We start from the raw sequence: 23,315 nt of genomic DNA on the forward strand, positions 1-23,315 counted from the left end.
TTTTCTATGGATTTTGGGCGAAACTCGCTGCACATATTGGGCACCATGTTCGATTACTCGAAGTACTCCTCAATGATATCGAAGACCTGCTCGATGACATCAAAGGCCACTTCAGTGACATCAAAGGCCACTTTGATGACATCAAAGGACTCTTCAATGACATTGAATTTATTCAAGAAATTGACAAAACTCTTTGGACTGTTTTGGACGCATTATCGATTCCTTGAACAACGCTTAATGACATCAAAGGTAGGTTCGATGACATGGAAGGTTATAGAGTCCGGATCAAACTATAAAAGTGGGAAAAAAGCATGTATAAAAGACACCTTCGATGACATCGAAGGCTGTTCGATGTCATTGAATGAATCGTGCGAAGTTACGCAGAATGCGTAAATTTGAGACAATTTCCAGATTTTTCTAAAGAGATGCGAAAGGAGGCATTGCACAACTATAAATAGGAGTCCGCAGGGCATCCCAGGGGGGTGATCTAATCAATCTAGGGTTTGGAGGAGTGAAGCACAAAGGCGAAAAGCTGTCGCCAAACATTTTTCTTCTTTCTTCCTTAATTTTCCATGCTTTCTTCTAGGGTTTTAGATCCAATCATGTCTATGATTGGTTAAACCTCTTAAATAGGGCTAAGAGGTTAAGCTTGTAGCATGATGGGATGCTTTTTTTATTTATATTTATGTTGAATTCTCTTTGATTCTAGTTTGATATTTAAGGAATACTTTTAGTTCTTAATGGTTTGTTGTGACTCAAATTACAATAGATATGCGATAACTTTGAGTATATTCTTTTCATGCTTTGAGGTTGTGAAATTAGGAAAGCCTGTTGTTTACTATCGTCCCTTAGGCATGGCTAGATGATGGAATCCATTTAAATCTTCATAATTCTCCTATGTTGGTTGTGAATTGGTATATCCTATAGTGAGCCATCGTCTCCTAGGCATGGTTTTGTGATAGAATCACTTTTAATCCTCACAACTCTCATCCGTTGAGAATTAGGTCAAAGGAAGTTCAAATTTGATTTTATTGAGATATCTTCAAATTGGATAGGATAGGATTCGGATTCCAGTTGTGTCCTTGAATCAAGCATAAATCTCCCTGATTGCTATAAGTGGATCCTTGGAAACCCTAGTTCCCACCTTTAAATTCACTAGTTGTAATTACTCTATTCACAATAACTCCCTTTACACTATTGGATTAGATTCACATCTTCTTCTAGTTCTACCTCTAGTTGCTTTCAGAATACACACGAGATTTGTCCCAGTGGATTTGACCTCTGTCTCACCGAGATTATTACTACATAGCGACCCTACACTTATGGTTATGAACAAGTTTTTGGCGCTGTACCGGGGATTAACGGTTGCATGTTCTGAGATTAATTAGTTTTGGAATTATTTTAAGATTAAGATTTTTCTACTTTCTATTTTTAGGTTAGGGTTTTTTCTAAGTTATTTTAAAACTAACTTTTCTTTCTAATTCTAGGTTTAGAAACTTTCCTTTTCTATTTTTAAAAACTACTTTCTAATTCTAAGATAGAACTTTCCTAATTTGTTTTTAGAAACTGACTTCTTTTTTTTACAGAAACTTTTTATTTTCTGTTTTTAGAAGCTTTCCTTTTTCGTTTTTAGAAACTAATTCACTTTCTTTTTTTCTTTTTTCTTTTTCTTTTGCAAGATCCTAATATAGAAACTTCTAATTTGGTAACTTCTTTCTAATTCACTCTCTCTTTCTATTTCTAGATTTCTATTTTCCTCTTTCCTTTTAGGTTTAGGTTAGATTCTGAAATTGAGGGCTGAGAGTGTTTCATGCCCAAGTGGGTCCATGACAACACTCGATGTCTTTTGAGTGAAGGAGGATTGGTTGAGGGGTTATCTATCCATCATAGGATTAGACACTACTTAAGATCCACCGAGATAACTGAAGTTATGGCTGCAAATTAACCGGCTAATTAACCTCCAAATCCACCTCAACTTAGGGTTGAGGAAATCCAGGATGAGAATGAGGTGCATCAAGCACCCCCGCCTCATACTTTGCGACATTATTTACAACCGATGAGGGTGAGAATGCCCTCATGCATGATTTTTTTCAAAAAATATGGGATATATATACATCAAGCTAGAGGTGATCCAACTCCTTTCAAAATTCCATGAGCTTGAATCTGAAAATCTATATTTACACTTGAAAAAGTTTGACGAGATCATAACTACTTTATATTTTCCTAACATGTCTAATGACACGGCCAGGCTGAAACTCTTTCCCTTTTCTTTGAAGGAGAAAAGCTAAGACGTGGTTGCATTCACTACGTCCTCGATCTATTAGTAGATAGAACGATATGACAAGAGAGTTCTTAAAGAAATTTTTTGCACACCATAAAACGAACAACCTCAGAAATTCAATCATGAACTTCACCCAAAAGGAAGATGAAACATTCTTCTAATGTTGGGAGCGGTTTAAAGATCTTGTCAGTTCATGCCCACAACACGGTTTTGAAATGTGACGCATTATACACTTTTTCTATGATGGATTGACATCCTCCATGCACCAATTGGTCGAGACAATTGCAATGGAGAATTCATGAACAAAAATGTCGATGATGTGTGGGATTAGTTGTATAGACTTGTTAAAAATGCACAATCATAGGACGTCTCCCTAAGATCGAGCACCACCTCTAGGCCCACTCAATCAAAGGAGAGGAGCAAAATTTACCTTCTGAAAGTGGATGATGATATCAATGCTAAAGTGGCTAATATCATGAGAAAATTCGAGGCCATGAAACTAAAGAAAGATAAGGCTAAGGAAACCGTTTGTAGTATTTGTGTTTGTAACATTCACACAACTGAAAATTACCCAACAATACCTGCTTTTCAAGAGGCACTGAATGAGCAATCTAATGCCGTGAATAATTACCAAAGGCCTTTCAATGGATCCACCTCCAATACATACAATCCTAGTTGGAGAAATCATCTCAATTTCAGTTGAAGGAATGGACAAATTGCTACTCCTCAAGGATTCTTTAATCAAATTCCAAATAAAGGGAAACCTCAATAGGATCTGATTCTAAAGCATCTTCAAAATCAAGAGCTTTTCAATTAGGGGATGTTATAAGCCTTTTAAGATTTTACAAAGGCCATACAGGAGCTTGAGACAAAGAATGTGATTGGGAATAAGGGAAGCCTTCCAGCTCAACCTCTTCCCAATTCAAAACCGCAATATGAAGTCAGTGACCCAAGCTCTTCAAATTAGATGGACCAAGCTAAATCTATCACCACTCTTAGGAGTGGGAAGACCATTGACAAAATCATTCTGGTCAAGCCTGAAAAGCTTAATGATCCAAAAGTGGATAACAATGATAGATCTTGTACTGCTCCACAAGAATTAGAACCAGAACTCCAAGGCAAGCCGATTGCTCCATTTCCCCAACAGTAGTTGATTGCACCAAAACCTCTTTCTAACTCTCACAACATTCTAGAAGTGCTTAAGCAAGTGAAGGTCAACATTCATCTACTAGATGCCGTTAAACAAATACCTTCATATGCCAAAATTTTGAAAGACTTATGTACGACCTAAAGACAGTAAAATATTCAAAAGAAAATATTTTTGATAGAGGAAGTGAGTGCCATCCTAAAGCAAGATGTGCCACAAAAGTACAAGGATCTCAGTAGCCCGACCATCGCTTGTGTAATTGAGAATTACCGAATTGAGCACACACTTCTTGACTTATGAGCGAGTGTAAATCTAATCCCATACTTTGTCTATGAACAACTAGGTATAGGTAAATTAAAACCCACCCGGACCACATTACAACTTGTTGATTGCTCAGTTCATGTATCGAGAGGAGTGATTGAGGATGTGTTGGTCTAGGATGAAAAATTCTACTACCAAGTAGATTTTATTATCCTGGATCCTCAACCCATCATGGACATGAGCACTCAAATTTTCGTCATTCTTGGTCACCCATTCCTTGCCGCATCAAATGAAATCATCAATAGAGGAATGAAGTCATGAATTTGTCTTTTGGGAATATGATGTTGGAGCTCAATATCTTTTTCAACATGAGCGAATATGTAGAGGATCATGACGATGCCCACGATGTTAACTTGATGGATTCTTTTGTGGAAGATAGAACACTTACGACCTTATCCTCTAACTCTCTAGAGATGTGTCTGGCCTACTCTTATGATTTAAATGATGATATGATTAGGGAGACGGGTGTCATGCTTGATACTGTGCTGGTACTTGAAGTTAACCGATGGAGGCCACAATATGAAGAATTGCCTCAAACTGATGTAGTGCCTCTACCGTATAACCTTAAGGCACCAAAGCTTAACCTAAAACCTTTTCCCTTTGAATTGAAATATATTTATTTAGGTCAAGATGAGACATACCCGATGGTGATTTCTTCCCACCTTGAACCAGAATAGGAGAGTATGCTTATCTTTACTCTCATTGAGTATGAAGGAGCCCTTGGATGGTCGATTGCGGTTCTCAAGAAAATTGACCCTTTGATTTGTACTCACCACATTTATCTAAAGGATAATACGAAAACCTGCCAGCAACCACAACATAGATTAAATCTAAACATGAAGGAAGTGGTTAAGGCCAAGGTTCTTTAGCTATTGGATGTGGGTATCATATGCCCTACATCTGATAGCCAATGGGTGAGTCCAACTCAGGTGGTTCCTAAGAAGTCCGAAATTGCCATCGTAGCCAATGCCAATAATGAACTCATGCCAACTAGAGTTACTACTGGTTGGAGAATGTGCATTAACTATGGAAAGTTGAATACTGTCACGAGGAAGGACCACTTTCCTTTGCCCTTCATTGATCAAATTTTGAAAAGGTTAGCTGGCCACTAATGCTATTGCTTCTTTGATGGGTATTCAGGCTACAACCAAATAGAGATAGCCCCTGAAGATCAGGAAAATACCACGTTCATATGTCCCTTTGGCACCTTTGCTTACCGACGGATGCCGTTCGGACTGTGTAATGCCCCCGCCACTTTTCAGTAATGCATGATGAGTATTTTTTCTAACATGATGGGACAATATTTAGAGTCTTCATGGATGACTTCTTTATCTTTGGTCCATCCTTCAGTGATTGTTTGGAGAATCTTAAATGTGTGCTAAAGCGATGTGAGGAAAAGAATTTGGTACTGAATTGGGAGATGTGTCATTTCATAGTTGATAAAGGAATTGTCCTTGGAAAAATCATCTCGTCCAAAGGAATTAAGGTAGATAAGGCTAAGATTGATCTTATCTCTAACTTAACTCCACCTAAGAACATACGAGATGTGCGATCCTTCTTAGGACACGTCGGTTTTTACTGGAGATTTATAAAGGACTTTAGTCACCTCTCTCATCCTTTATATAATCTACTTCAAAAAGATGCACCATACGAGTGGATTGAGTAATGCCAGGAAGCTTTTTCTAAGCTCAAGGGCATGTTAACCACTGTACCATCATGCAGCCACCCGACTAGAACCTTCCTTTTGAAATTATGTGTGATGCATCTGATTATGCTCTTGGGGGCGATGTTAGGTCAGAGAAAAGAAAAGAAGCCCTACGTTATTCATTACGCAAGTAGAACTCTAAATCTGGCCCAAGTGAATTACTCAACTACGGAAAAGGAACTCTTAGTCGCAGTATTCGCTTTAGATAAATTTAGATCCTACTTGATTGAATCTAATATCATCATCTACACAGACCGTGCGGCGCTCAAGTATCTTCTATCTAAGAATGATGTTAGGCCCCTCTTGATAAGATGGATCCTCCTACTCTAATAATTTGATTTGGAAATCAAATATAAAAAGGGAGTAGAGAATATAGTAGTTGACCATCTTTCCTGCCTCGATCTCTCTGATTCCCTTAAGATAACACATATAAATGACATGTTCCCTGAAGAACAATTTTTCAAAGTCTCCCACTCACCTTAGTTTGTGAATATTGGTAATTATCTTACCACAGTTTCACGCCAACACATTGGACTGCGCAAGATAAGAAGAAATTCTTTGCCGACTTACACAAATTCTTCTGGAATGATCCATATTTGTTTAAATATTGTCCACACTAAATCTTAAAGAGATGTGTGCCAGATAATGAATACCAAGATGTCATCTCCTTTTATCATTCTCAGGCCTGTGGTGGTCACTTTTGTGCTAAAAAGACCATGGCCAAAATTCTGCGATGCAACTTTTATTGGCCCACTATGTTCAAGGACACTCATAAGTTTTGCAAAGCTTGTAGCATTGTCAGAAATTGAGAGCATTGTCTCATTGAAATATGATGCCGTTGAACCTTATTCTGATCATTGAAGCATTTGATTGCTGGATCATCAATTTCATGGGACCATTCCTCCAATCTTTTAAAAATTTATATATATTGCTCGCAGTAGACTATGTTACTAAATGGGTCGAAGCAATCCCATGCCAGAACAATGATCATCAAATGGTCATTAAATTCTTAAAAGAGAACATCCTTTCCCGGTTCGAAATGCCTCGAGCCATTATAAGTGATGGAGGTTCACATTTTTTTAATAAGCCCTTCACAAACTTAATGAAGAAATACGACATCTCCCGCAAAGTAAGCACTCTATACCACCCACAAATAAGTGGGCAAGCTAGGATTTTCAATAGCAAAATTAAACATATCTTAGAAAAAACGGTCAACCCTGATCGTAAGGATTGGTCAATCCACCTAATCGATGCTTTATGGGCTTAACGTACTGCATTTAAGACCCCTATTGGAATGTCTCCCTTTAGACTTGTCTATGGGAAGGCTTGTCACTTGCCTGTGGAGTTGGAACATAAGGCCTACTAGGCGATTAAAATTCTGAATTTTAATCTGGACAACCCCGGCTTGATACGCAAACTTTAGTTGAATGAACTTGAAGAGATCCAGAATGATGCATATGAGAACTCGAGAATTTATAAGGATAGGATGAATGTGTTTCATGACTAATATATTCTTCGAAAATCATTCACACCAGATTAGAAGGTCCTTTTGCATAATTCTCGGTTAGATATTTTTCTGGGTAAACTCCGATCTCATTGGACCGGCCCTTTCACTATTACTAATGTTTATCCTCATGAGGTTGTCGAGATTCAAAATCCAAACAATGGTAATGAATTCAAAGTAAATGGACACTTGTTAAAGCTATTTGTTGAAAATTTTGATTCGGAGGACATGTCTATACTTCTAAGTCATCCTATTTATCAAATCCTCTCCTAATCTAATGGAGGGATAGGTAGGTTTATCGCTTTCATAGGACTAGGGTAGTTTGCTTCCGCTGTTTAGGATAGTTTGCTTCTAATGTGTTGAGTTTTGTTTTGTACTAACCCATCTTCACATTGAGATCATTGGAAAAGCCTCAAAATTCCTTCTTCAAGTATTACCTTTCCATCACTTCCCTTTTCTTTTTATTGCTTCTTTTTCATTATATGGTTAATTCTTTTAAATTGAGGACAATGTAGATTTTTTAGTTGGGGGTAGGGAATTAGGTAAACTAATCAGTATTTTCTCAGTTTTGAGCAAAATTTTTTAAAAAGTTTTGATGGTTCATGTCGAAATTCGTTTGGGAAGTGATGAATTGTGTACTTAAAAATGCTTTGGATTGTTAGAATTGATCATCTAAGTAATTTATCACCTAAGTTCTTGCGCTCAATTGATTAAGAGAAAGTTTGAATATCATGTTAACCTAAATCACAAGACACATTCAATTTGTCTTTGGTAAGACATGCTTGAGTTCTGATTATTACTATGTGAATCATTGATAGATGCTAAAAAGGAGATTGACAAAGAGGTCATGAAAAGAATGAAAAATCTAAAAAAAAATGTAAAAATAAAAAGAATGAATAAAAATTGACCATCGATATAAAATTAAAAACTGGAAAAAGAAAGAGAAGGGGATGAGTTTGGAATCAGTACTCGAGTTTCAAATTGATCTTGAAGTGATGAGCATGGCTAACATGATGATTTGATAGTATTCGTACAGGAAGTAACTTCACTTTGACTGAGCACATTGAAAAACTTGATATGCAAATTATGCTTCGATTTAAAGGACAAAGAACTTATTTGATTGGTTGCTTATGAGATTGGGTTCTAGGTTTTTAAAATCTCATTTTCGTATCTTAATTCTACTCATTCATCCTTGAGTGCACAAAAGATTATTTCCTAAAAAAGATTTCTGACATTAGGTTATTTTATGCATACTTTGCTCGGGACTAGCAAAATGCTAGTTGGGGATTGTGTTGAGGGTCAAATATTGCATATTGAACCCCATTTATATCTTGGTTTTATGAATATGATAATTCTTAATGTCCTATTTTACTTATGTTTGTGTTGCAAGGTGAATTTAAGAGCTTAGATTGGAAAAGGTACTAAAAGCATGAATTTGTTGCTCAAATATCACCAAGGCAAAGAATGGATCTTAGGAGATAAAGATTGAAGATTTCAAGGTCCCAAGATTCGAGAAAACCAAGTGGAGAAGGAACGAAGATGAAAGAATAAGTGCAAAAATAACATTGACTGTGTCATCGATCATCCTTTAATGACATCGACGCTACCATTCGATGACATCGAACACGGGTCGATCACATCGAATTTATGAAGGAAAATCAAGTTGGTTGCTGAAAAAATTAAAAATGTTTTTAGATGACTCAAGAACTTGTTCGATAACTTGAAGCTTTACTCGATGACAATGAAGCCTGTTCAATGACGCTCGATGACATCGAAGCCTATTCGATGACATCGAATTTTCTGTGGATTTGTGAATTTTCGGTGAAACTCGTTAGACATATTGGGAACCATGTTCGATTACTTGAAGCACTCCTTGATGATATCGAAGACCTCCTCGATGACATCGAAGGCCTCTTCGATGACATCAAATTTATTGAAGAAATTGGCAAAACTCTATGGACTATTTTGGAGGCATTATTGATTCCTCAAACAACGCTTGATGACATTAAAGGCCTCTTTAATGACATCGAAGGTAGGTTCGATGATATAGAAGGTTATAGAGTCCGGATGAAGGTATAAATGTAGGGAAAAAATACATATAAAAGACACCTTCGATGACATCGAAGGCAATTCGATGGAACGAATCACGCAAATTTACGCAGAGTTACGTAGAGTGCATAAATTTGAGGCAATTTCTAGATTTTTCCAAGGAGGTGTGAAAGGATGTGTTGTACAACTATAAATAGGAGTCCCCAGGGCATCCTTGGGGGGCGATCGAATTAATCTAGGGTTTGGAGGAGAGAAGCACAAGGGCAGAAAGCCGTCACCAAGCATTTTTTTTCTTTCTTCCTTAGTTTTTCATGCTTTCTTTTAGGGTTTTTAGATCCAATCATGTCTATGGTTGGCTAAACCTCTTGGCTAGAGCTAAGAGGTGAAGATTGTAGCGTGATGGGATGTTTTCTATTGCTTTGATTCATGTTCATGTTAAATTCTCTTTGATTCTAGTTTGATATTTAAGGAACACTTTCAGTTCTTAACGGTTTGTTGTGACTCAAATTATAATAGATTTATGATAGCTTTGAGTATGTTCTTTTTATGCTTTGAGGTTGTGAAATTAGGAAAGCTCGTTGTTCATCATTGTCCCTTAGGCATGGCTGGATGATAGAATCCCTTCTAATCTTCAAAATTCTCCTATGTTGGTTGTGAATTGGTATATCCTATTGTGAGCCATCGTCTCTTGGGCATGGTTTTATGATAGAATCACTTCCAATCCTCACTCTCATCTGTTGAGAATTAGGTTAAAGGAAGTTTAGATTTGATTTTATTGAAATATCTTCCAACTGGATAGGATAGGACTCTGATTCTAGTTGTGTCCTTGAATCAAGCATAGATCTCCCTGATTGTTATAAGTGGATCCTTAGAAATCCTAATTCCCATCTTTAAATTCACTAGTTTTAATTACTTTATTCACAATTACTCCCTCTACACTTTCAGATTATATTCACATCTTCTTCTAGTTCTACCTCTAGTTGCTTTCAGAATACACACGAGATTAATCCCTGTGGATTCGACCTCGGTCTCACCGAGATTATTACTACATCGTGACCCTACACTTGAGGTTGTGAATAGGTAGTGTAACACCTTTGCATCTATCTAATGTTGCATTCCTGGATTAAATAGATACCGACCCAATATTCCAACTGCAAAGGTAATATCTGATCGTGTGTAGACTTGAATGCTCCCTGCTACTGACGCATATAGAAAATCCTTCATCCGATTCTTTTCCAAATCATTCTTAGGACATTAGAACTAGTTGAATTTCTCACCCTTTACAATTAGCGATTGTCCAGGAGCACAGTTTTGCAATTCATACCTTTTCAGTACCTTATCTATCTAATGTAGCTCCAAATTCATATGAGCCACAAGATCCATTATGATTTTGAATGAGTCTTTCTTAGATACTAGTGAGTAATCTCCTTAAAATTAATGCTTTCACGTAAGTTAAAACCATTGGCAACAAGTATGACTTAATATCTTTCAGCATTACCCTTAGAGTCCCACTTGGTTTTAAATACTCATTTACAACTAATTGGATTTATTCGTAAGGTTAACTCAACAAGATCCCATACTTTATTGTCTTTCATGAATTTTAACTCATCCTTGATTGCATTAATTCAATGAGAAGAGTCGGAACTTTGTTTGACTTGTATAAAGGATTCATGATCCTTTTCTACCCCTATGTCAAACTCGTGCTCTTGCAGATATACAATGTAATTGTCTCGATTTACAATTCTTCTCTTTGTTTCAGATCTTCTGAATGGTGCACCCTTTTGAGTGTGATTTTGATTTACTACATCAGTGGGTTATATAGGAGGTTCATCGTGGTGATCTATAGTAAGTACAGACTCAACTGTAGGATTTACACCAACGTGATCTGAAATGATCATGACCGGAGTCATAATCCTTTCTTCCTCGAATACAAAATTCCTAATGTTCATGCTCCCACTATTTTGAGTGTCCTTAATGAATATGACATTCTTAGTCTCAATAATCTTGATAGAGTGAGAAGGAGAGTAAAATCGATAACCTTTTGACCTTTCTGGATAACCTATAAGGAAACAACTTATGGTTCTTGGATTAAGCTTTCTTTCATGCGGGTTATAAAATTTAGCCTCAGCAGGACATCCCCAAACATATAGATATCGGGGACTTATCTTTCTCCCATTCCATAACTCAAAAGGGGTTTTACTTACAGCCTTGTTGGGGACCTCATTAAGAATATGAACTATAGTTTTGATCGCATTATCCCACAAAGATTCTGCCAATGTCGAATTGTTTATCATGTTACACACCATATCCATAAGGGTATGATTGCGTCTTTCAGCAACACCATTCTGCTCTAGTGTCTCATGCATGGTGTAGGTGATAATGCCACAATCTTATAGGTATCTAGTAAATGGTCCTTTAAGAATGAGTTATTAATGTCCTAAAGGGGTTGAATAAGACAATACCAAATTCTTCAAAATAATGCGAAATAAATAAATGAATAATTTTAGATATGCAAAGAATTGAAACCTTGATTCTAAATAATTCATAGGATAACTCTCACTTAGAAAATTAGGCAGGACAACCTTATTTCATGACATCTTTGAAATCAAACTTTTAAACAAGAAGGAGACAAATAATCAAATAAAACAATCACAACCAATGCATAAAGGGTTATAGTGGTTCGGTGCTTCAACCTACACCTACTCCACTTCTAAAATTACTACCCTTGTAATTTGGCTTTAACTATTTCAAGGTTTTTACAGGTTCACCTTAATAACCTTATATAGTTCTTGTGATTTTCACGGGCTATCACAACAAAATCCCCTGTTGTGATTTTCATGGGCTAATCACAAAACAGTCCACAAAGATTTTCGAGCTATCTCTGAAAAACCTAAATAAAAGAATAATAAATACAATGTACTTATCTTCAAATGCCGATTCAAAGATGTAACCAAAGCTTAATGCAGCGAGCTTCTTTCTTATGATTTTATAAAGCAGTATATGTTCAACTAGAAAGAATATATGAAACTAATGTATTTTCAAAGAATAAAAGAAACCCTAATTGTTGCAGATTCAATTCTCTAAATATCAAGTAGAATTTAGATTACTCTCTTAAATACATTTAAAGCTAACTTGAGAAAGAGGATAGAATAAACTAAATAAGAATAAGAATTAGCATACAAATATCTTGAGGAGGGCCAGAATTTCTCTCTGACTTTGAGAAAGATTTTCTATAATTTTCGTTGATGGAATGAATGAGAGAAAGCCTCTATTTATAGCCAAAAGATTTGAAAATTCGGTCAGCCTGAAAATCGGTTCGCTAGCTGGATTCCAACAATTACATTCCAACGACTCTCGGATTTTGCAGGATAAGATAAATTAAATTTTTGGCTGGCCGAATATAGGGTTCGGCTAGCCAAATCCCACTAAATTTCGAAGAATCTCATTACTGGAAACTTGACTGAAAATACTTCATCCTGGCCCAATGTCAAGTCTAGTTGACCTAACCCAAAGTTGGGTTGGCCAAAATTCAGTGATTTTACATTATACATATTATATTTACGGTCATGATTAAAAAACACATAACCTAGGGTCTTTTTAGGGTTATACCACCTTATAGTTAACATATATAGAGATCTTAATCTTAAAACCATGCAACGTCTTTAAGTCTTGAGTTGTTGAGCCGATCTTGAGTTGATCTTCATGAGATGCCAAAGAAGACTTGAGTGTACTTGCGATCAATCTAGTACTTTGTCTACGAAATTTGACAACTCAAGTGTTCTTCAAACACAAGCACTTACAATCTCCCCCTTTATCAATTTCTTGACAAAACACGTGTAAATCCCGTACACATCACATAATTAAAACATACATTAAACATCTCATGGACTCATCCATCTATTTAAAGCTTTGGTTCAAAAACATCTGTACACCACCTGTAGTATATAACTTGTAGCTTCCTCTGAGAACTACACCAAGATGTTTTCCATCCGAGCACATGCACAAAAATATCCACTATTCAACCATATCATGCATGCATTATTGCACACGCGCGCGTGCACACACACACACACACATATATATCCCCATTTTGTCACAAGTTGACACCGGAAGATGTAATAATAATAATAAAAGGAACAGAAGAGCATATCAACATCAGAAATATGAGATAAATTTAACAATTAGCTAGCATACACTATAGGAAAGAGTGTATCAAAGATAAACACATCAAATCATCTAAAGTTATTACAGACCATAATAGATGAAATATCTTTCTAATTCAGAAGAGGATGGAGTAAGCATCTTAGGATCATTAATATTCAAACTTTGACTAAATTGATGAAAGTACTTTTTAATGTACTTTATATTTTGTTTTTGAGTTTGAGCTAATGACTCTTGGGATACATGCAAAGTATCAACCTTCTTCTTTAAAGCTGCCAAACCTATCATTAAATTGAGAGGGCTGGTAGTCAGAATCATTAGTGTCACCAGACTCTTCCATAGTAGCAAAAATACCATCTATATTAATGTCGCCTTCCTGTGCTTCTTCCTGATCGCCTCACATCATATTTAGATTAGCATTATTGAATGGTAATTCGGACTTCGATGCTTCAATCGATGGTATTTAAACACGATATTGCAAAGCAAGGGAAGTCATAAGATGTGAAAATAGAAGTGAACCATGTCGAAGATGCAATCGATACTAAATGATAACGAAACAGATGAAGGAAGGGAGATATATATGAACACCAGTGGCCATAACATCAACAACACTAATCATGAAGGGAGTAAGATCAGTCTTATTCCCTGCCCTGGGATAAACGTTCGAAGTGAAAATTTGATGAAGGACGCGGTATTTGGGAAATAACATACTAGTGGGAAGGGCGTTATCAGACCTCTATGTAGTATTAAATCCACATAACACATGGATAATTAAGTCTTTTTCTAAATGATTCATTTTATCAGAAAGTGTTGAAAGAGGAATCTTGTCTTTCCCCATTTTTATTTCCATCAAGGAATAGATGGTGGATGTTAGACCCATAACCCAGTATCCATTCCATTCCGTTAGGTCCCACGGTCCTTTCAGTCGAATTCTAGTGACTCGCGACCTGTAGATAGCATTTGTAATCATTCCTAAGTTCCGCCATGTAAACCCGAACCGATTCAACTCAAAACCTATTCTAATGCGACCACATCGTCGCCGCGGTTCCAATGCCACGTCTTATGCGTCAATCCGAGGGGTAGATCAAAAGTTGTAGCCCACGCAATATTTGGACCGTTGATCGTGATTGTAGGACCCACCTATTGCATGTACACATTTCCCTAGGTGATGACATCACCCTAGTCCATCAATACGTATAACCTACCCTACCTAGCCTAGCCTATAGCCTAACCTACCTGGCCTAGCAATCATGGATTTTCTTCCCAAAAATAATCCTCTCTCCCTATCCCATGTGCTAAGATGGGTTTTTTTCCCAAGACCCATGAGTATCTTACAAACCCATGATTACTTTGCTACAACTCCCCATCTTTCTCTTCCTCCCTCATTCATTCTCTCCCCCATTTGCAAGAGAACTTGGGATGTCCCACCCTTCTCAAACTTTCCAGACCCTTCTTCCCTTAATCCCCCTCAATCTAGCCCTCTAAAACCCATCTCCTCCATTAAAATAATTCCTTGGAGCTAGAAAAGCATAGTGATTGAAGAAAGAAGGAGGATCTTAGAGGTGTGTGCGCTCCTAGGCTAGTTTTCCTGATTTTTCTTTCATTTATTCTTGTATTTCATTCTTGGAAGCTTACAGGACCAACCAATCAATGGTGGAGGTCCTCCTTGACCCCGTAGGTGTGGCCAATGGCCCACCTTGTGCATGCATGAGCCATGATGGGGCCATTCTCCATGGACCCCATCATGATGATTTTCCTTGATCCATAGTTTGATTGGGTCATCTAGACCCTAGATCCATGGTGGGGATGGTATCCCCACCTCAGATTTTTTATTTGTAGGGCCATGCATGTATAGATCCATGTGATATCTTGATGAAATATTATGATGTGTAGTTATGATTGATGGAGAAGGACTCAATAGTGGCGGAGCCCTTCTCCTATGGTCGTGATCATCTCTCTCTTTCGCTCTTATTATTTTTGTGATGTGTGTGGCCACCTAGTGTGCTTAGGACATCCAAACCGTCCAGCAAGGTGAGACACCATTGCTGTCCATTTTCTGGACATTGGGTGTCCCACTTGCTGTCCATTTATGACATGCAAGGAGACTTCATGTGGTGTCTTGGTCTGGGGATTTGTGGGGCCCACTAAGGTAGGTCACATCATGGTTTATTTGGGGTATTTCCCTTTGTACAGTAAGTTATGGACCGATATGTCCAGCAATATGTTGTTGTCCAAATATTTCTAGGCTATTTTCTATGCCATTAATTGCTGATTTTTGGTATGGAATTTAGCCTTGCATGTAGCCTATTTTTTTCTCCCTATTGAGGGGTATTTCTTAGAGGTGTGGACACCACCTTAATGCATGATGGAAGCCACCTCCATTCCTCCCCGATTGGGACATCTATGGAGCAGGCCCAAGGGGTGGGATGGTCCAAGTTTCTGGATCGTCCAGCCACCCCGTATGAAGGGAAAACACGCACATCAACTTGATCTTTGGTGATGGTGGGCCACTTTTGTGGACCCACCTTGCTGTACATTTAGGGGTGCTTGTTGACCACCCATTTACCCCATTTTCAGGCAGGCCTAGGCCCACTCCATTGGGTGTACCGTGCAGGGACAACAAAAATTTTCAATAGTATTTTTATTTCTAAAACCTTACTGTCCATTTCTGTAATTCCTGTTTGTATAAACCTATGGCTTTTTTTCTTCTCCTTACCAATCTTGAGGGCCACCTTGCTGGGACCCATCTCAGGTGCATGTGGACCATCAGATCAGCCCATTTTTAGGGGTTATTATGCTAGCCTAGCAGCCCACCTGCTGGACGTTCCAACTGGGCTAACGTCCAACAAGTGGTTGGCCGTTCTTTCCCCCCATGCGGCCCACTTTGATAATGTGGTTTATCCATGTCATCCCCTTTTTGTCTGGCCCACTTGGACATGGTCCACCTCCCCTAGTGGACGTCCAAAAGTCAGGGCCACCTTGGGTGTTTGAAGGGCCAGCTGTCTAGATCATTAGGACCGCCTTGACCATCCGCGCCATTTGGGAATGTCACTGGGCTTGCAGTCCAACAGCAGGCCCACTTGATTTATATGTCGTATACACACCTTCCATCTAGTGGGGCCCACTGTGATTACTGTTGGCCATCATGAAATCACTGTTCACTCAGTTTTACCATTTGATGGACCTCAGCAGGCCCAGGAAGTTGGGTGGGTTGAATGTCTAGCAAGGCCTTAAGAAAATTTTGCATGTAGCTGAATATTATAAAGATAGAAGGCCCATCAGATTGAGAGAATTGTGTACACATACCGTGCTTATATTTTCTGAGATTATTAAGCTTAATTAGTGCCTTGTGAGGCCTGCTTTTAGGCTGATTATTGAAGACCATGACAGTCCAAATTTTTGGACATCCAGCACGCCCAAAAAGCATTGGACGTCCAGTCTTGAGCCCAGTTTTGTGAATGGGTTATTTTCACATTGTGCTAGACGTTGTAGGCTAAAATGTTATATGTAATTGTACCCTTGTTGCCCATCTATCTTGCCTAGTCTTGGCTTGAATTGTAGGGCCCATTTTACCAAATCTTGGATACGCCTTACTTATGTATTTGGGCATATGGGCTGCCCATGAGGCCCATCATAATGCATGAATTCGGTGGCCATGGTTTGCCCTATTGGGCTCATGATATAGGCTTTGGGTTGTTTATTGAGGCCCATCATGTGGTATGAGATGCTATGGATTGCTGCCCATTTTCTTTACATAGTTGTACTTGGGCCATCGGCCTTGTTTTAACTAGATTCCTTAATGGGCTGCCTTCTAAGGGATATTGGTGGTTAAATGTCCACATTGTGAACCCCTCTAGGCCCTTTAATAGGCCTGTTCTCATCTATTGGTGGTTGAATGTCCACATTGTGAACCCCTCTAAACCCTTTGTTAGGCTCATTCTCATCTATTAGGCTCATAGTATTACTTACCTAGACTTTGTGGGCGACCCCAAACTGTTGGGCCCCCACTATTGGTTATACTCCCTCCATACCACGTAGAATCATCTAAGTACCTAGACCCGACCTTGTTAAGAGGAGAGTATAGCATCACCGCATGTTATGTTTAGTTATCTTCATGATTCATTCCCATGTGCATCATATGTATGATTGGTTGAGGAGTGATTGAACATGGAATGTGCCATTGGGCAGGCTATTTATAGGACTCCTTAAGTGATGGAGTTGCCCCACATGAGCATGTTGTATGCGCAGGACTGATGCAGTGTTGGTTGGTAAGATTTATGCATCTCACATTTGCATGGTACAGTTATTATTCGCCCTAGTATCATCAGGGTCATAGCCTCCACAGGCACATCGTGGATGGCCAGATTTAGACACCGGAAATGTTGATTCTAGCATTGTGGACACGTAAGATGTCCTTGGGTGAAAGTCTCAGAACCTTTTTGGTACCACGAAATGCTCCAATGTCTAGACTAAGTGAAAACATGAGCATCGGTGCCGAATACTATTAGGTCGTGTCTCCCACTATACCGTGGTCAGTTGGAAGGGGGTGTGGCCTTACCCACTTGAGTGAGGGGGCGTAAGATAGGCTGAGTTTGACTAGGTAGCAAATGAGTCTTCTATCGATGAGCCGAGTAAGTATTGGCAGACTACAAGCAGATAATGAGGTCTCTTGCACATGTTGGGCTCCGCGGTTAGGGAGGCGGCAGTCAGTGTGGAGTGTATTTGACCTCGGTGATTTCCCATAGAGGAACTGTATTGATATGTGGATTTGATATGAGGACTGGCATGATCACATTGCATATTACATAACATTTGGGTATATAGGCCTCGCATTGCATAGCCTTGGTATAGCTAGTAGCATTCGTGCTTGGTGTAGCATAGCCTTGGGATGGCCTGCCTTGTATTGTATAGCCTTGTTGCGGCTAGTAGTATTCAGGGTCTTGCCTGTATATTCCGCATATTCTGATACTGCATACTTAGCACTTATCTTACACACACTTAAACCACCCTCTAAGCTTTCTATAAGCTTATGCACTATTGATGCGTGCAGGTGACACTAGGTAGTAGCTAAGCAGGAGCAGGAGCATGCCGCAGAGCTTTCTTTTGAATTTTGTTATAGTCATTGTATCTTTCGCTTTGTACGCCTTGTATTGTAAAAGTTTTTATTCTTAATGGATTTTGTGATGATGCTCCTGTGGTTATTATTTGTGGGTTATAATCTTGGTCATGCTGATTATGAAATAGACTTATGTCATAGAAATCCTTCTTGTAGGATCCCAGGATCGGAACCTGGTGTATAAGTGCCAGGAGCCAAGAATGGGGTACTATGGAGGCTGTTGGCACCAGATTCGGCAAACAAAAATTTTGTGAGCTCGGTTTCCGAGTTTGGGGCATGATAGTGGAAGGTGTTATAGTGATGGTTTCTTCTAAAAATTGAACTTTGAAAAATAAATCATCCAAAGAAACCTCAATAATTGATGTGTACATGCCTTGCACAATGGATTGGTAAGCCGTCCTGCCCCATTGTAAGATTTTTTCCCATCCTACCTTAGAAAGGAGTTCAACTAGAGCATATTGAGCAATGTAATCAACATTAACTGAAGGCTCAATGATAATGCTCCTAGTTCTAAAATTGTAACGCCCCAACTTTTTAGGACCCGAGTATACGACTCGTTTCCCAAAAACCCGAGTGTTAACCTTAAAGGATGGTCAAATTCGAGTATATCTTTTTTTTCAATTATCAGAGTAAGTAGATGAGTGTAGAATGGACAAATCAACATAAAGAAAATTTTCATTTACATTTAAAATATATGAGAGTTGCCCATAATGACTTATACGAACCAATGTCCCCATCCTTACAATTATAAAATGAAATAATATTACATGTGAAATAAAGTAAATTACAACAAATTTGGGATATGAAATCCTGTTGCAACCCTTACCAATTACAATCATGCATCCCTGTCAAATATAACTTGCTCCTCGTCAATATAAACTTGAATTTCACCTGGGTCACCTGTGCTACCTATACGGTTATATATTTGATGGATGAATGGTCAACTCAGTGTGAATTTCTCTCAAGATTACACACTGCCGCATTAGGTAAGAAATAGTATAAAACATCTAAACAACTAAAACATAGTAAATGCAGTCTTATTAGATGCATGGATGCGTGAATGCAATCATTGTCCCGAGTAAAACATCCGGATGGACATTTGGGTCGTCACCCATGCAATCATTGACTCACGTAAAACATACAGACGGTCTGTGCCCTGGATAAAACATCCAGACAGGCATATGACTGGTCATCAGAGAAATACTCAGTGTAATCACATGAGCATGATGATCCAAGTCATTATCATGAATTGAATGACTGGTCATTAGCGCAACACTTAGCATAATCGCATGAGCATAATGATCCAAGCCATCATAAATATGCCATGTATATATGATTAGCCAAGTCATTATTAGTCCATTTACAACCAGCCAATTTAAATAAGCTCAAAGGTCACTACGGGGAGCACATGACCTAGTGTAGGCTAACAGTTCGGGCATAGTGTCCCATGACCACCATCCCCAGCCCATGAGACTACCATCTTAGGATGTTTAATAGAAACCCATCAACTAGTGACCAATCATATTGCAATATATGGGGCTTACCATCGCATGGTTGCACAGTATAAAACATCGGACCCATATAAGGAAAATAACAAAACAAAGCCACATAGGGCCAATATTAAAATAAGCGACATAAGACAAATATCAAAATAAGCCGCGTAGGGTGAGTATCAAAATATGCCACATAGGGCGAATATCAAAACCATACGATTAAGACCATCCTTAAAAACCATTGGACACAACAACCCTCAATGGTAGGCCCACATCAATGATCCATCTAGATCACCACTCAATAACCACTAGATCAAAGGTCCATTGTAATCACCGTCAATCGAGTTACATCCCAAGTATAGATGTACACTTATAATTGGGGGTTTCCCACTGATGTACTAGTTTAAGTTCCATAAGCAGTCCACAAATAATTCATGAACAAATATACAGGATGAACATTAAGCAAGCAATATAGCAATTCAATTTCTACTAGCTAACACATGTGATTATAAGAGAGAGATATCAATTATAAATTTTAAAAAAAAAACTATAACTTAAGCTAATGGAAAGAGGGAAAGCTCAAGGGGAAGAAATCATCACCTGACATATAGAATCACCTACTTGTGTCGTTAGGAGGTATGTGCGGCCTTAGAGTCAAATCCTACCATGGATTGTAAAATTTACACATGAGATCAATGCTCTACCAAGTGTTTATGATTAAGATTTACACAACCTAGGGTTTGGATTACTTTTAGGGTTTTAATATAGAATTAGGGCTTCATCCTAGGGTTTAGTTATAGGCTTTAGGTTGTAGGATTTGAATCCTAGATTATCATTATTATTGTTATCATTATTATCATTATTATTATGGTACAATGGATCAATTATTATTCATAATAGGAGTATTAATTCAGCAATATTAATGATGGTTCGTGAGTTCATGTTCAAATGTACTGACATTACCTAATATTCCTATGATTACTAATAATCTCTCAAATAATTCAAGTAATATTAATAAAATATTTACTAATGATATTATAATAGGGATTAATACTGAATAATTATGTTAACAAGTATTATACTAATCCCAAAAGGACAATGATAAATAGTCTTTAATGCTAATAGCCCTAGGCTATCCACAGTGAGTCTAGTCATGATAGTAAGTCTTATGGTCTACCATAAATTACGAGCTTCCATAACTAGATCTAGACCTAACACTCTATCTAGGTTTAGGGTTTGAAATCTAACTTATATAATTAATTGTAATAATATTAGAATGAAGTAAAATAATTAGTAATTGTCCATTTATATATACTAACAATACTAACATTATAATCAATGACAAAATAAGAATAGCATAACGATAATTGTTAATATTAAGCTTTTGTAATAATTATTACTAGCAAAGTTATCCTACTAGTGGTTAATCATATTGCAATAATTGTAGTAATGCTAATGAAGATGATAAATCATGGAGCTTACTTAGGGAGAGGAAGTTTACTCACATTGATTGACTTGGTAGTTAAACTCATCCTCTATTTGAGCTATAGACCTGCTCCGTGACTCGACTCAACTGAGTCGACCCAACTCGACCTCAGCAATGCCTAGACCAGGCCCAAGCATTATCCAGCCCAGCTGAACTCGGCCTTAACTCGATTTCAACCGAGTCGACTCAGCCTTTCTTCAAGTTTCTCATCTCTCCTCTCTCTTTTTCTTCTTCTTCCCTATCTTTTCTTTTTCTAATTTCTTCTTCTCTCTTTTCCTACTAGAACCCAACTAGACCCAGGCTAGTCCCATGGTCAACTCGTCCCAGCTGACTCAGTGAGTCAACCCATAGCTCAGACCCAGACTCTCTCTTTCCTCCTCTACTCTCTTTCCTTCCTCTCCTTTCTTCTCTCCTCTTCCTTTCTCTATTTTCTCTCACTCTTTTCCTACTTCCCTTCCCTTTCTTCCTTCTCTGCTAGAAATGCCCAACCCAGATAGACAGTAACCCTGACTCACCCGACTCAGCTCGATGACTCGGCTCGGTTTGAGCTCAACCCGGCAGCCACTCTCCCTCATTTGCTCCTCCTCTCCTCTTCCTTTCTTTGTTTCTCCTTCCTCAAAACCAGAAGATGTCTGGGCTTGACCAGACCTATCCGACCAGAGTGGAGGTCAGGTCGGACCGAGCGAGAGCGTGGCAGCGACCCACTGTCTCTATTTTTCTCCCCATCTCTCTTCCCTTTCCTTTCTCACTTTTCTTTCTCCTTCCTTCCCTCCTCCATTTCCTCCTTGACCTTTCATAAGGTTTGGAGTGGAATGAACCCCTGCGACAACAAGTTTGCTGATCAGGACAGGACCGAACTTGGTTCGGCTTCAAACGAAGGAGATGATCCGCCATTAATGGTGGAACACTATCCAAACCTTCCTTTTCCATTTTGATTATTCTGGAGTCCTTGTATACGTCTAAGAAAGCTTTAGGAATGTAAGAACTAGAGATCGGTGATGATTTGGGAGATGGGTTCGAGCTTGGAAGCTCATAGCACAACTCTCTTGGACGACTGCACTAATGAGATGGGAGGACGTTGTAGCTAAATCCCCTCTCTTCTACACATTTCCTTAATCCGTCCAGGCCATCAGATGAAAAATAAATGGTCAGGATTGAGTTGGCTTACAGCGGTCTCCAAATACGGCTGGCAAAACCAAACCGTCTGTGGTTTTCTTTTTACTGTGGGTAGAAAACCCTGGGGTGGTTTAAAATGGGCAATTAGGATAATCCTAAATGAATGGTTGAGATTGAGAGTCTCCACTTCACGCGGATTGCCAACCTGGCAGTTTCCATTTTTGAAAAGATTATTTTTCCATAGTCTGAATGAGCCTGATCTTGTGTCCAACATGCGCGCACCTACGTGTAACAACACCTAGGGTTTGGTCAGAAGACTCGTTCGAACTAGATGGATGGTTCAGATCATAAATATGGACCCAGCTAGTGGGCCACCGTCGCAACAAACGGATGTTGTCCTTTCACTGGCAAAACGCAGAGAGAGAGAGAGATTCTCTCTTCTAATAGAAGGCTCGGGTCAACCCTGCTTTGACGAGGCTGATGGTCTCATGCACGTTAGGTGCTTTAGCACCTGTGTACATGCACACCAATGTGGGACCCGCCATGACGTGTTTGGCCAATCCACATCGTCCATTTACCTTGGAGGTTCTAATCAGATCTTCTGACCAACAATTAGGAGATCTAAGGTTTAGGTGGGCCATACTAGTTGATTCCTAGTTCCAATGGTAGTTTTCCATTGATCTAGCAATTGGATCATCCCAAGATTGAACATCAACGGTTAAAGGACCCTAGTGGACCATTTGTAAGGCTTCCATCATATATTACTAACCAATCTAATATAGATATAAATTTTATTACCATTGTATATTGCTTTTAATTACAATGATTAAAATCTTATATAAATAAAATTTTAATATTAACATACTACTATTTGCATGCTATTGGCCATACATTTACTAGTGTCTAATTCATAGTATACAATATCATACTATGCAT

The 23,315-nt window shown here is 38.5% G+C and overlaps 1 non-coding gene across 1 annotated transcript; it reads right to left on the reverse strand.

Moving 5' to 3' along the window:
- Window positions 1–2,385: 2,385 nt before the first annotated feature.
- On the reverse strand, window positions 2,386–2,492 carry LOC131250185 (small nucleolar RNA R71). Its single transcript, XR_009173114.1, has one exon. It is a non-coding gene; the product is annotated as a small nucleolar RNA R71 (small nucleolar RNA).
- Between the last annotated feature and the right edge of the window lie 20,823 nt (window positions 2,493–23,315).

The sequence above is a fragment of the Magnolia sinica genome, chromosome 6, assembly GCF_029962835.1.
Source record: "Magnolia sinica isolate HGM2019 chromosome 6, MsV1, whole genome shotgun sequence".
Lineage (NCBI taxonomy): Eukaryota > Viridiplantae > Streptophyta > Magnoliopsida > Magnoliales > Magnoliaceae > Magnolia > Magnolia sinica.